The sequence below is a fragment of the Silurus meridionalis genome, chromosome 3 (genome assembly GCF_014805685.1).
Source record: "Silurus meridionalis isolate SWU-2019-XX chromosome 3, ASM1480568v1, whole genome shotgun sequence".
Taxonomy (NCBI): Eukaryota; Metazoa; Chordata; class Actinopteri; order Siluriformes; family Siluridae; genus Silurus; species Silurus meridionalis.
Window position 1 is genome coordinate 32,162,648 of NC_060886.1, and position 13,049 is coordinate 32,175,696.

At 36.2% G+C, this 13,049-nt stretch overlaps 1 long non-coding RNA gene and 3 other non-coding genes across 4 annotated transcripts; 1 reads left to right on the top strand and 3 right to left on the bottom strand.

Moving 5' to 3' along the window:
* Positions 1-144: 144 nt before the first annotated feature.
* LOC124383032 lies at positions 145-1,220 on the bottom strand. The gene is made up of 3 exons (XR_006925195.1): positions 1,094-1,220; positions 407-478; positions 145-257 (listed from the first exon to the last, which is right to left on the bottom strand). It is a non-coding gene; the product is annotated as an uncharacterized LOC124383032 (long non-coding RNA).
* Positions 1,221-6,157: 4,937 nt separating this feature from the next.
* On the bottom strand, positions 6,158-6,268 carry trnal-caa. Its single transcript has 2 exons — positions 6,231-6,268; positions 6,158-6,203 (listed from the first exon to the last, which is right to left on the bottom strand). It is a non-coding gene; the product is annotated as a tRNA-Leu (tRNA).
* A 633-nt stretch (positions 6,269-6,901) lies between these two features.
* trnal-caa lies at positions 6,902-7,012 on the bottom strand. The gene is made up of 2 exons: positions 6,975-7,012; positions 6,902-6,947 (listed from the first exon to the last, which is right to left on the bottom strand). It is a non-coding gene; the product is annotated as a tRNA-Leu (tRNA).
* A 5,500-nt stretch (positions 7,013-12,512) lies between these two features.
* On the top strand, positions 12,513-12,623 carry trnal-caa. The gene is made up of 2 exons: positions 12,513-12,550; positions 12,578-12,623. It is a non-coding gene; the product is annotated as a tRNA-Leu (tRNA).
* Positions 12,624-13,049: the final 426 nt, after the last annotated feature.

Here is a 13,049-nt window from a genome sequence, read left to right on the forward strand (position 1 = left end):
CATTTAACATGAAAAAATGTACGAATTCCAACATGATAAAATGATTCATGATTACAAGTTCATTTACACACTCGTTCACACAATCACTCACACACTCGTTCACAGTGGTTCAGTAACAACATCTGCTTTGAAAAAAAACCTTACTTCGGTCTGGAGTCAGCTGACGTCCCCTAAAATTGTTCGGTATGATGGCATCCACATAATACTTAATAATTTTGGGAGCATCTCCCATTTCAGGGTTTGCACTTTTGGGTATCCTGTGTGAGAGAGAGAGAGAGAGAGAGAGAGAGAGACGGTGAGAAAGGTGATACCCACGTACTCAACGTATGCTCACACACACACACACACACACACACACACACACACACACACACACATGCACAAACACACACGCACAAACACACACCTTTCCACTGGAGTGTTCTGGGGGCCATCACCACATGGGGGAACAGAATCCATTTTTATTTTTAGTTTATTACTGCAACAATACAAAAACATGAAAGCTTTTAAATACAGTTACTGAAATCTAACACTAAACATCTATCTATCTATCTATCTATCTATCTATCTATCTATCTATCTATCTATCTATCTATCTATCTATCTATCTATCTATCTATCTATCTATTTGTCTGTCTGTCTGTCTGACCAATCAACCCAGGTTTTGTTTAAAATTATAGGCAATCATCTATAAGAAGGGGCGGGACACAGTATGTAGCGGCATATTGAGTGACGTCATCACCCGGCATGGCGAGCACGTAGTTTTTTTTTCTTTGCATCCGCACCTAAATGTATTTATTTATTTGTGTATTTTTATGTATTGATTAATGTTTTACGTAAACAACGCGAAAATAAAATAAAATATCTTAAACGTTTTTTGCTTGTAAAGTTTAAATACTTTTTTTTAAATACTTTTTTCCTTTCTTGAATTTTTTGGTGTATTTAAAATAATTTTCTGAGAAGAACAACAGACAATGTTGTAAAATTTGGCAAGAGAAATTATCCAGAAAAGGGGATACACACTGAAATGTACAGTATGAAATGTACTATATTACATGTTCAGTATGAGAGTGAAGAAAAGAGAGAACTTTACCTTTCGACGCGCTGCAGCAAAATCACAACTTTTCACCCAGTGATTATTAGCCGCTGGTTTGTTTACTACAGTTGCTAGGATACACACAAACAAAAAACGTCCAGCGTGAATGATGAATTGCACAGTGGTCACGTGGTCGATCCTGCTCTCAACAAGGTCCGGTATTGACGTCAGTGTTTTTTTTTTTTTTTGTTTGTTTGTTTTTTTTGGGGGGGGGGTTCCCCCGCATCCGCGCCCGAATGAGAATTTAGACAGTGTCACTAGAGGGCAGTGTGAGACTGACAATTGTCAATGTGATCAGTGTGTTACAATTCAACTGTTTCTAACTAATGCACTTCTTCTATTTCTTTTTCTTCTTCTTCTTCTTCTTTATCTTCTTCTTCTTCTTTACCTCTTGCTATTATTATCATTATTATTATTATTATTATTATTATTATTATTATTATTATTATTATTATTATTATTATTAGTGTTATTAGTTTCTTCTATTCCAAGCTTTGATCTTCAGTTAAAAGGTCCAGATTAACAATATAGAACTTAGAACTATAGAACTTTTTTGTAAAGTAAGCGACTAAAAACCCCAAAGGAATTTTCCTGCCACTTTATATAAGTTGTTTTAGAAAAAGCATCAATTCAATGCAGAGAAGACCCTGTTTTTAATAACACTGTTTTTGTTCCTGTGTATTTGGGGGTGTTTTAATTTTAGAGCATGTTGTATTTAATAAACTTTGTATGTTTTTAAGTGCTTGTAATTTTCATGTTTTCTCCATGAAGTGTTTACTAAGAGCTTACGAGCACCTGGGCTTTGTTTTGCAACTGATCCTGAAGCAGAACAAGATCACATTCAAGCGCGTTCCCTCAGCCGTCACCAAGTGCCTTAGATCAGCTTCCTCCATCATCACATAAAGCCTAAAAATGTGATCTCTTTATAAATATTTTTTATAGATTATATTTATAATATTGTATATTTTTGTACATTAATAAATAAAATACACAGTAGATGTGCACAGCGTTACTCGTTGTCATCAAGACGGTGCCGGTCACGACTGCTCCGGCTACGTTTTCTATTTTTTTGTTTATTTTATATTTTTATTTACTTAGTTTCTGCATTTCACTGCATGTTGTACTCTGTATGTATATGTATGTGACAAATAAGTAAGTACACATCAAGGCTCTTCTCTGTTCTGGCACCGAGGTGGAGGAATGAACTTCCCCTAGATGTCCGTACAGCAGAGTCCCTGACTATCTTCAAGCGACGACTGAAGACCAACCTCTTCCTGAAACACTTCAATTAGCACTTTCCAAGTTTGTTGAATTCAAGAGTTATATTTATATTAAGTTTGTAATCTTGTGTACTAGTGTAGATTTATTCATTACTGGAGACTCAAAGCACTTTGGTACGTCGCTCTGGATAAGGGCGTCTGCTAAATGCTGCAAATGTAAATGTAAATAAAATTTGATTTGATTTGATTTTAATAGTTTATACAGTGGCAGGTCTTCAGTCCCAATCCCCCTCTTAATAACATCATTATGATGCCACAGCTATAGAATTATACAGATATGCAGTATAACAGGCGCTGCATCACAGACATTTCATACAGCGTGAATGAATGCCGTTGACTAAAGCAGGAAACCCAGTGAACACAATTCAACAAGTCTCTTTTCACTGTAGCCACAGCTGCACCGCCGCATTCATCATCTCTAGCAGAAGCTTCACTATTTACCTCATAAAATATCCCCTGGTTTCAATGCGTTCTTATGCTTTTTTCTCCTTCCTATGCTTTTCCAGCTCCTCCCTCCATTCACAAACCAGCGTCCAACCATCACACTCTCCATTATCCACTGCATTTCCTGTCTGAAAGCCGTCTCGTTGTTCTTGATGATGAGACTCATCATAGTCATGTGACTGGTGAACTTGATGATTTGAGCTGTGCATTGCAGCACAGTCATGAATCACAGTGTGAACAGCTGGTGACTGAGGATACGGCCCTGAGGTTCCAGTGCTCACTGTGATGGGTTTTGCTGGTCCTGATCTAAACTGTCTGATGTCTCCATAATGGAGTCTATAGCATACAGACTTTTCCACATCAACATAAACTATAATAGACAGCAGATAACACTGTACAGATCTAAAATGTGTTTTATTTCTTTATGAACAAAAGTTTTAGATGTAAATCACTATAAAAGTAATCTATTAAATTATTCATAAAGGGAGTCTGAGACTTGGTGACGGCTGGAGGAATGAGCTTTGTGATGTCTTGCCACCATGATTCCAAAATCTTTACAGCGACTTTGGGGTTGCTGGCTGCCAGATCATGAGTGGCATAAACCACTGCAAACTGCAGCTCCCACGGCAAATCTGCACACAAAATCCATCATAAAATTAGGACTTGCTGAAGCACTTTCCTGTTGATAAAGAACTAAACATCAGAGAATAAAGATTTAATGATATCTTTCCTGAGTTTTTCTGTTCCAAACACATTTATGCTTTTTTGTCAGATTTTGGACTGACATTGGGAGTTTCTCCTTAAGCCCTTGTTAGCCAAGTCGTCCTGTTTCAGGTGGACAAAGAACATGAGTAAAAAACTAAACAATCCACAAATAATGTGAGAAGATGCTCAAATTCAAGATTTACAGTAAACATACCAAGTAGCCTAAAAAACTGCTGCTACAGAGACGTCTTAGTACGGTGTTTGCTCTGTTCTTGTTTGCAACAGCCAAGTGTTCAGGATCAGCCAAAGGTCCTCTCTAGTAAATAAAAGATTTGGATATAAAGTAATCCCTCGCCTATCGTGGGGGTTACGTTCCAGACCCTAGGATAGGCAAAAGAACGTGAAGTGGCAACCTAATATGTATACAGTACAGTATACAGAATTTCTTTATATCTTAAGGCTTTATAAACCACATCGACACTCTTATGAACCTCTGCTTTTAAACCTTTAATATTCTTGAAACCAACGTAATTTTAACATAATAAATTCTATATGGGTACTCACCAGTGAAGGTACAACTTGAATGATGATGATGATGATGAATTAATTGTGCAGTACTAATGATGATGAAGGTGATGATGATGATGAAATGAATGTACTGCATACCCAAGAATAGCATTACAGCTCGTCATCAGGTGGTGCAGTATCTTCACCCTCGTCCATAACTTCTGTTGTCGCTAAAGGCGTAGTGTCTGGTGTCTTCTTCCGAGTGATGAACACAGTTATGGGGAGTTGCTGGTGCTGCTTTTTCTTCTGGGTAGAAAGGTTTTTATAAGCAGACATGTTACCCTCGATTGTTAGGCCAACCTCCTCTTCTTCAACTCCTACACCTCTTGTTCCTCTTCCTCTTCTTCTCTTGCTGACATTGTCATCTCTATCAGGTCTTCTTCAGTCAACAGCTGTGAGTGGGCATCGATGAGGTCATTAACGTCCTCAGGTGTCATATCATTAAAGCCGTCTCCTCACAGTAGTTTTGCCAGCTGAAAAGAGATTATATCCAGAGATTATTGCTTGTGGCATAATGAAAAAAAGAGAGAAAAAGAAATAATGGAGAAGATGTTTTGCAGTCAGTACCCTATAAAATTGGTCAGAGTCCAAATCCAGCCCATATGTGCACAAAGAAGGTCCAGACTTAAGATGTAGTCACAGGAAGCAGAACAGAGATCATCACCATTCCAGATGATCTTCAAAAGTAGTTTAATACTAAGTTTGATGATTAAAAAAAGATGATAAGAGAATCAGCTCCTTACCTCATTACAGAGAAGATACTTGCTGAGCAAATCTAATTCTTTTTTTCTTTGCCTTTATTTTGCACATGATGTGAATGGCTCTGCAAATGATTTTTTCTGATTTTTTTAAATCTGTTAGTATTAAGATGAGCCTCACACTGGTTCTTTAAACACGTTCCTGTGTTGTCTGTTCAGTGTCTATCTTTGATCTTTATGATGTGTGTATGTAAGGTACACAGAAAGTCTTTGTGTGGATTCACACATCATTGGTAACTATGTTTTCTTACCCAATCAGGAACAGTATTAGCTCAGGTTTTTTTCAGTGTGTATATATATACTTGTCTGTTGTCTGCAATAAACTGAAGAAGAACATATGCTGCATTCTGTGTGCTGTGTGATTCTTCCCTGATCAGAAAAGACACCACGGACATCGTAGATCGTATGGAAAACCTCTCCAAGAATAAAGTTTTTGTTCAGGCATGATGTTGTCATTAAATGTGTGTAGCGTTAAAGGTTTTTAATTTTGCCTTTTTTTATAATATTTATTTATTTATATTTGTAATAGAAATAGAGAAATGCATACTGCATTAATTGCACTTTAATAAAATTAGCGTTGTTAAAATGAGTTTAGGTTATAGTTTTATTAACACGTTTATTTAGAAAGTAAAAAAAAATAAAGGTCAACCCAAAGTCGTTAAGCTTTCTTCATGAGCCATTTATACTTTTGCATTTGTTTTGTAGAATCTGTATTATTTTATATATTTATATTATATATGTATATCTGTACAGAATTTGGCTTAATTTCAAAACACCAGGAAAACTGTAATGCGAGGAAAATGCACAAGAATCTGTATTTCTTGACTTTAGGTAAGAACAAAGAAAGCTGATCTGCTTCAGGCACTTGGTGACGGCTGGAGGAACGGGCTTTGTGAGGTCTTTTTTCCATGATTCCAAAGCGTTCAGAGCGACTTTGGGGTTGCTGGGTGCCAGATCACGAGTGGCATAAACCACTGCGAGCTGCACCTCCCACGGCAAATCTGCACACAAACTCCATCATAAAATTAGGACTTGCTGAAGCACTTTCCTGTTGATAGAGAACTAAAAATCAGAGAATAAAGATTGATAAAAGACTTGTTTATTTAATCCTTTAGTGATACCTTTTTGTCTCCCAAAACTCAGTTACACTTTTTGCCAGATCCTCGACTGATGCTGCCATGTTTTTCTGCCTGTCGTTCCCACTATTAGGTAACCATGTACCTGTTTATTCTGTATGTCTGTGTTTGAAAGACAAAGGGGAATAATTATTTCATTATTGTTTTGATTTCTAATGATAATAAAGTCACTGTCAGAAGTGGGATTTGAACCCACACCTCCATGTGGAGACCAGAACACTCAGTTTCCTGGAAGGTACAGAAGCTTGAGTCAGGTACCTTAGACCGCTCGGCCATCCTGACATACAAGCATGTGTTTCTTATCCCCTTAGTGGCTGATAAAACTATTTTTACAAATTTCTGTCTACTTGTTTATTTTAATTATCCTTTTATTTGTGTGTTCCTTATCTATCTATATCAGTCTTATCTGTTTTTCTGTTTGAATGCATATATATGCCTGTTCATCTTTCCTATCCCATCTAATTTATATATTCATCTGCCTGCTTGTCTGTATTAACATTTTTTTTGTCTGTCTTTCTGTCTTTCCCACAATTAGGTAACCATCTACTTGTTTATTCTGTATGTCTGTGTTTGAAAGACAAACAAATAAATTTTATATTTTTGTTTTGATTTCTAATTTTAAAAAAATTATTCTGAATGCCTATCTGACAGCTTGTCTTTCCTATCTACGATGTTGTCTGTCTATCTATCTATCTATCTATCTATCTATCTATCTATCTATCTATCTATCCATCCATCCATCCATCCATCCATCCATCCATCCATCCATCCATTCATCTGCTGCTTGTTAACTGTTATTTTCCGCTCTGTCTGTCCCACTATTGGATAAACATCTACTTGTATCCTCTGTATTTCTTGTTTGAAAAGACAAAGGAAACAATATTTTTTATATTTTTCTAATGAAAATAAAGTCATTGTCAGAAGTGGGATTTGAACCCACACCCTAATGTGGAGACCAGAACACTCATATTACAGGAATGTATAGAAGCTTGAGTCTGGCACCTTAGACCGCTCGGCCATCCTGACGTACAAGCATGTGTTTCTTATCCCCTTAGTGGCTGATAAAACTATTTTTACAAATTTCTGTCTACTTGTTTGTCTTATCTATCCTTCTATTTGTGTGTTTCTTATTTATGTAAGTCTTTTGTTTTTCTGTCTGAATGCCTATATACCTGCTCATCTTTCCTATCGATTAATATCTATCTATTTAATCTATCCATCTGCCTGCTTGCAGAGGCGGCAAAAGTACACACATCCTTCACTTAAGTAGAAGTACAGATATTCATGTTTTAAAAGACTCTGGTAAAAGTTGAAGTTCTGACTATACTTTTTTACTGAAGTTACAGTGAAGAAGTTTGGGCTTTGACATGTACTTAATTAGTAGTAAAGGCTTTGTTTTTACTTGTTTCAGTGTCACACTGGTAACTGGAGCTCAAATCATATTAATATTAGGGCTGTCAGTCGATTCAAATATTTAATCGCGCTGTTCTAAATGTGAAGAGAGATGACAGAGATGGCAGAAAGCGCCCCCTATCTGTTTTCTTTACTTTACAAAAGCACAGCATTTTGTTGTTATTATTATTGTGTACAAAAAAAGTAGAGCCTTTACATATGTGAATGATGTGTTGCTCTGTTCGATCAAAAAAGACAGTAATTTATGTTCTTTTTGGTGTTATGAGAAAAAAATTATTCTGATTTGAGATTTGGCGCATCAATAAAACAAATGATTTTGATGGATGTGCAGAATCGGGAAAACCTTCTGTAACCATGGCTGAGTGGATCAGCAGCACTTTTTAAGTCAACACCGTAGATAATTAAACCGCGAACGAAATACATCTGCTACTGTTGCATGTTCACCATATGGCCTAGACATGGTCACCAATGCAAGAAAAGTCAAAGCCTGGCTGTCAGGATGGCTGAGCGTTTTAAGGCGCTGCGTTCAGGTTGCAGTCTCCTCTGGAGGTGTGGGTTTGAATCGCACTTCAGATAGGGGTGTACCTTCTTGGTCAATTTTCCCATGTGGAAGAGACTTCAGTTCAGAAAAAACATGAGAGAAATCTATTTAACATGTCGACTCCGTTCAAAGTCTTCTGTTGCTTTTTTGATACTGAAAGATTTTGGTAAAATTTCACTGTATAATAAAGACTCATCCAAATGCTTAAACATGTCTTTAGACAAAAATAGTCCATTTGACATCACTGGCTTGAACACTTGTTTTGTTATCATGATAGCTGAGCATGATCTCTCATTTAAACAGGATCTGGTTCCAGGAATGGCCCAAAATTGTGCAACTGTGTGGCTAAATCTGTGTATAAATAAAGTGCAAAAGGGAAAACAATGCAACATCCGTTCCGCTAGTATCCAGAGTTATTCAAGATATATATAGTTATTCAAGACCTTTTAACTTGTATTTTGAAAGAAGTATATGTGGATATTTTTAAGAAAGGAGAGTTGAATTAAAGAATGGGAATGGGCTTAATAAAATTGCTATACAAGAAAAAAGGGGAGAAAACAGATCTTAAAAACTACAGACCAATCACTATGCTGAATACTGATTTTAAGATTTTATCCAAAATCTCAGTCAACAAACTGAAGGAAGTAATGTTGAGCATAATTAAAACTAAACAAGTGTACGGTGTAAAGGGTAGAGATATAGCAGACACAAATATTAGTATAAAAGATATGATAAGATACATGCGTGAGCAGAATAAAGATGGTTTTATTATCAGTTTAGACTTTGAGAAAGCATTTGACAGGGTGGAACATAATTTCTTATTTGACGTTTTAAAGAGGTTTGGGTTTGGAGAACATTTTATTAGATGGATTAGGATCTTATACAAAGGTGCAGTAACAAAAATTAAATGCAATGTGTTTTTAACACAGTGTTTTAAAATAACCAGATCAATAAGACAAGGATGAAACGGTGTACATGAGATTCGGAAGGGCGACGGTTTTAACGGAGCATTTTACTTTTATGGAAGCAAAAGAAATAAAGATTTTAGGAGTTTTAATGGGGAGGGATGAAAAAAAAGCTGAAGAAACAATGTGGGAGGAAATATTAGGAGGGATTGAAAGGAGGTTGATATTTTGGAACATTAACACTAAAAGGGAAAGTTTTAGTTCTTAACGTCTTAATGATTTCTAAACTATGGTACATTTTATACACATCATCTATGCCGTTGTGGGCAGAAAAAAGGCTGAAAAAATGTTTTTTTAGATTTTTTATGGGAAGGGAAACCCGCAAGAATTGCATACAACACCTTAATAGGAGCAATAGAGAAGGGAGGAGTTAATGGATGTGGAACAAAGAAAAAACAGTCTGAGGGTGAAAATGATAAAATAAAATACATGGATGAAGAAAACAAGGCGGCATGGAAAGCAACAATGGGTTTTTTCTTAAATAAGTGCAGCAACTTCAATCGTGGAGACAAAATACTGTGGATGAAAACAAAGAATTGAATGACGGAGGGTTGCCAGACTTTTATAAAGAACTCTTGAGGGCCTGGGGCACATTTTTATCTCATGTACATTTTAATCCACAAGGAAGAGAGAACATTTTAAATCAGTCTTTATTCTTAAACAATGGCATTTTAAATCAGGGGAAAAGAGATATTCTTTAAGAAATGGTGGGATGTGGGTATTATGAAAGTAAGAGATGTTTTATATGAATTCAAAGAGGGTTTTTACCAACACAATACATTGTGGACATAATGGAGGAGGCAAAGGAGGATTTTAGCAGACAAGAAATAGAAAATAAATATGATGTAATAAAGAACTCTATACCTCAAGAATGGCTAAAAAGAATTGAAAACATGGAAGAGGGCGAAGAAGAAAAAGATGTGAATGTGAGTCTTGGAGGCAAATTGTTTGCTTTTAAAACATGTTCTGTGAAAATGTTGCATTGCCTTTTTAGAGACGCTGTTTTTAAGAGACCTGTTGCAAATGAATATTGGTTGCGCACGTTTAAAGATTTAAAAGAAGACAGCATATGGAGGAATATAAAGGGAAAACTTATACAATAAAGTTGCAGAACTAAGAATATTTTATCAGACATAAGGCTATTTTTACAGATGCAAATTAAAATAGAATTGGAATAGATCGTCACAGCTGTGGCAAAACGACAGTGGCAAAAAAACTTTTGTCTGAATCCTGTTATTATATGTGGATGATTGTTGACAATCAGAGGGAAATGCAATGGACTGCCAATTCTGCACAGCCTGTTGTGTGTTTTTTAAACACTTTGTTCTCAAACAAAAGTCTTTTGTTAAGCGTGTTTTGTGCATGCCACAACAGCATCTCCTCCACAAGCTGGCAGTCCTATCTCGGAGCTTAAAAGGTAGCGTGGCCAAGTGGTCTAAGCCGCTGGATTTAGGCTCCAGTCTCTTTGGAGGCGTGGGTTCAAATCCTGCCACTTTATAAATTTGAATTTATAAATCAAATTTCCTTCCGTAAATACTGCAGAATTTAATCAGCGGGTCCAAAGCCTAGACCGGTCGAGATCGAGGGTCGCTGTAAATGCTAGTTAAAAGGTGCTCGTTTTAGAATACAAATAGATTTCAAATAGAATACAAAGGTTATCCTGCACTGCACACAGTTTTTCTTTTAGTTTGTCAAGTTTAGCCTTTTTTAGTCAAAAAGTAATGATTTGTATTTATTTCTCTGAACAACCAGATAGGTCCAAAACACACATACTAAGCTTATTTTCAGAAAACAATAAAGGACTGGATTATGCAGATCAGTGTACTCTGTACAGCATTGTTGTGAAATCTGTCCTTTTCACTTGTTCACATTATGCAATACACTGATTTACTTTTATGTGACACTTTTTCTTTCACAAACGCTGTAAATAAGAGTGTCATGGTTCATCAATGATCCATCTGCTAATTGAATTATTAAGATAAAATGCCACTATAGAAACGATAAAATAAAGAATCTGAGGATACTAGCAGATAAGACGTTGCATTCTTTTCCCTTTGCACTTTATTTACACACAGATTTAGCCACACAGCTGCACACTTTTGTGTCATTCCTGGAACCAGATTCTGTTCAAATAAGAGACCATGCTTAGCTATCATGATAACAAAACAAGTGTTCAAGCCAGTGATGTCAAATGAAAGCTAGACTGGTGTGTCACAGCGAGGTTTTAACTATTTTTGTCCAAAGACATGCTCAAGCATTTGGATGAGTCTTCGATATTCAGTGAAATTTTGCCAAAATATTTCAGTATCAAACAAGCAACAGAAGACTTGAACACGCAAATGTAGCAGACGTATTTTGTTTGCGGTTTAATTATCTACAGGGTTGACATAAAATAGTTCTGCTGCAGTGTTAAAGAGCTGTGTTCTGGCAGAACAAGCTGTGGGAAATTTGTAAGAAACGAAGATCACAAACGTAGGTAAGATTTTAACATGGTGCAGGAAAACCCCAATGGATTTTAAATCCGTCACCTTACCCACTTAACCATGACTACACAAGGTTCTGCCTTAAGGCCACTGTGGCTTGCGTGCATCAAAGAGAAACCAATGGCAATTTTTCTGTTTGGCTCTCACACACCACAGATGTAGACTAGTTTTATGAAGTCAACAATAAGCAGTCAGAAGGCAACAAGAGTTTGGGGTTAACATGGATGAGACAGAGGGAGTCAGTGATGTAAACATGACTGAGAACAGAGACATTCCTGATCATCATCATCTTTTCTCTGCTTGTGTTCTATATGGTTGTTGTTCAGCCTGCATACATTTATTATGTAACACAATTTTTAATTATTTTTTTTTGTATAAAACATTTCTGTTTGATTATTTTTAATAAAATAAATAAATAAATAAATAAATAAATAAATATAAAAGAGGCGAAATTAATCCTCCAGTGCAACACACGTTTATTCACCATGTCTTTTTTTGCTCAGCAATAAAAATAGATAGATAGATAGATAGATAGATAGATAGATAGATAGATAGATAGATAGATAGATAGATAGATAGATAAATAGATAGATAGATAGATAGATAGATAGATAGACAGATAGACAGATAGATAGATAGATAGATAGATAGATAGATAGATAGATAGATAGATAGATAGACAGCATGGTAGATAGGAAAGACAAGCAGTCAGATAGGCATTCAGAAAAAAATATAAGCCTGACAGGCAGATAGATTGACAAAAAGGCGGACAAATAGATGGCTGGGTGGACAGACAGATAGACAGAGTAATATTTGAAAGGTACCAGACTCAAGGTTCAATACATTCCAGGAAACTGAGTGTTCTGGTCTCGACATGGAGGCATGGGTTTAAATCCCACTTCTGACAGTAACTTTATTGTCAGGCAGATGGATATATAAATTAGAGAGATCAATAGATTGATAGGAAAGATGAGCAGGCATATATATGCATTCAGACAGAAAAAAAGAAAAGACTGATGTAGATAGATAAGAAACACAAATAGAAGGATGGATAAGACAAACAAGTAGACAGAAATTTGTAAAAATAGTTTTTCAGCCAATGAGGGGATAAGAAATACTTGTATGTCAGGATGGCCGAGCGGTCTAAGGCGCCAGACTCAAGATTCTGTACCTTCCGGGAAACTGAGTGTTCTGGTCTCCACATAGAGGTGTGGGTTCAAATCCCACTTCTGACAGTGACTTTATTTTCATTAGAAATCAAAACAATAATGAAATAATTATTCCCCTTTGTCTTTCAAACACAGACATACAGAATAAACAAGTAGATGGTTACCAAATAGTGGGAACAACAGCCAGAAAAAAACTGTTAATACAGACTAGCAGGAAGATGGATATATAAATTAGACAGGTTGATAGGAAAAACCCAGCCAATAGGGTTGCACAAGCCAGTGCACTCTTAGTGCCGGTCCCAATCACTATTACTGGTAAAGGGAGAGAGGTAGCTGATATGATGGAGAGGAGAAAGGGACATATGTTGTGTGTTCAGGAGATCAAGTGGAAAGGGAGTAAGGCTCGTTAGTAAAAACAGGTATGTAGTTCCTTTTTAATGTTGTGTTCTGCCTACACAAATTAATTCCATTGAAGATGCACCTAAAATCGAT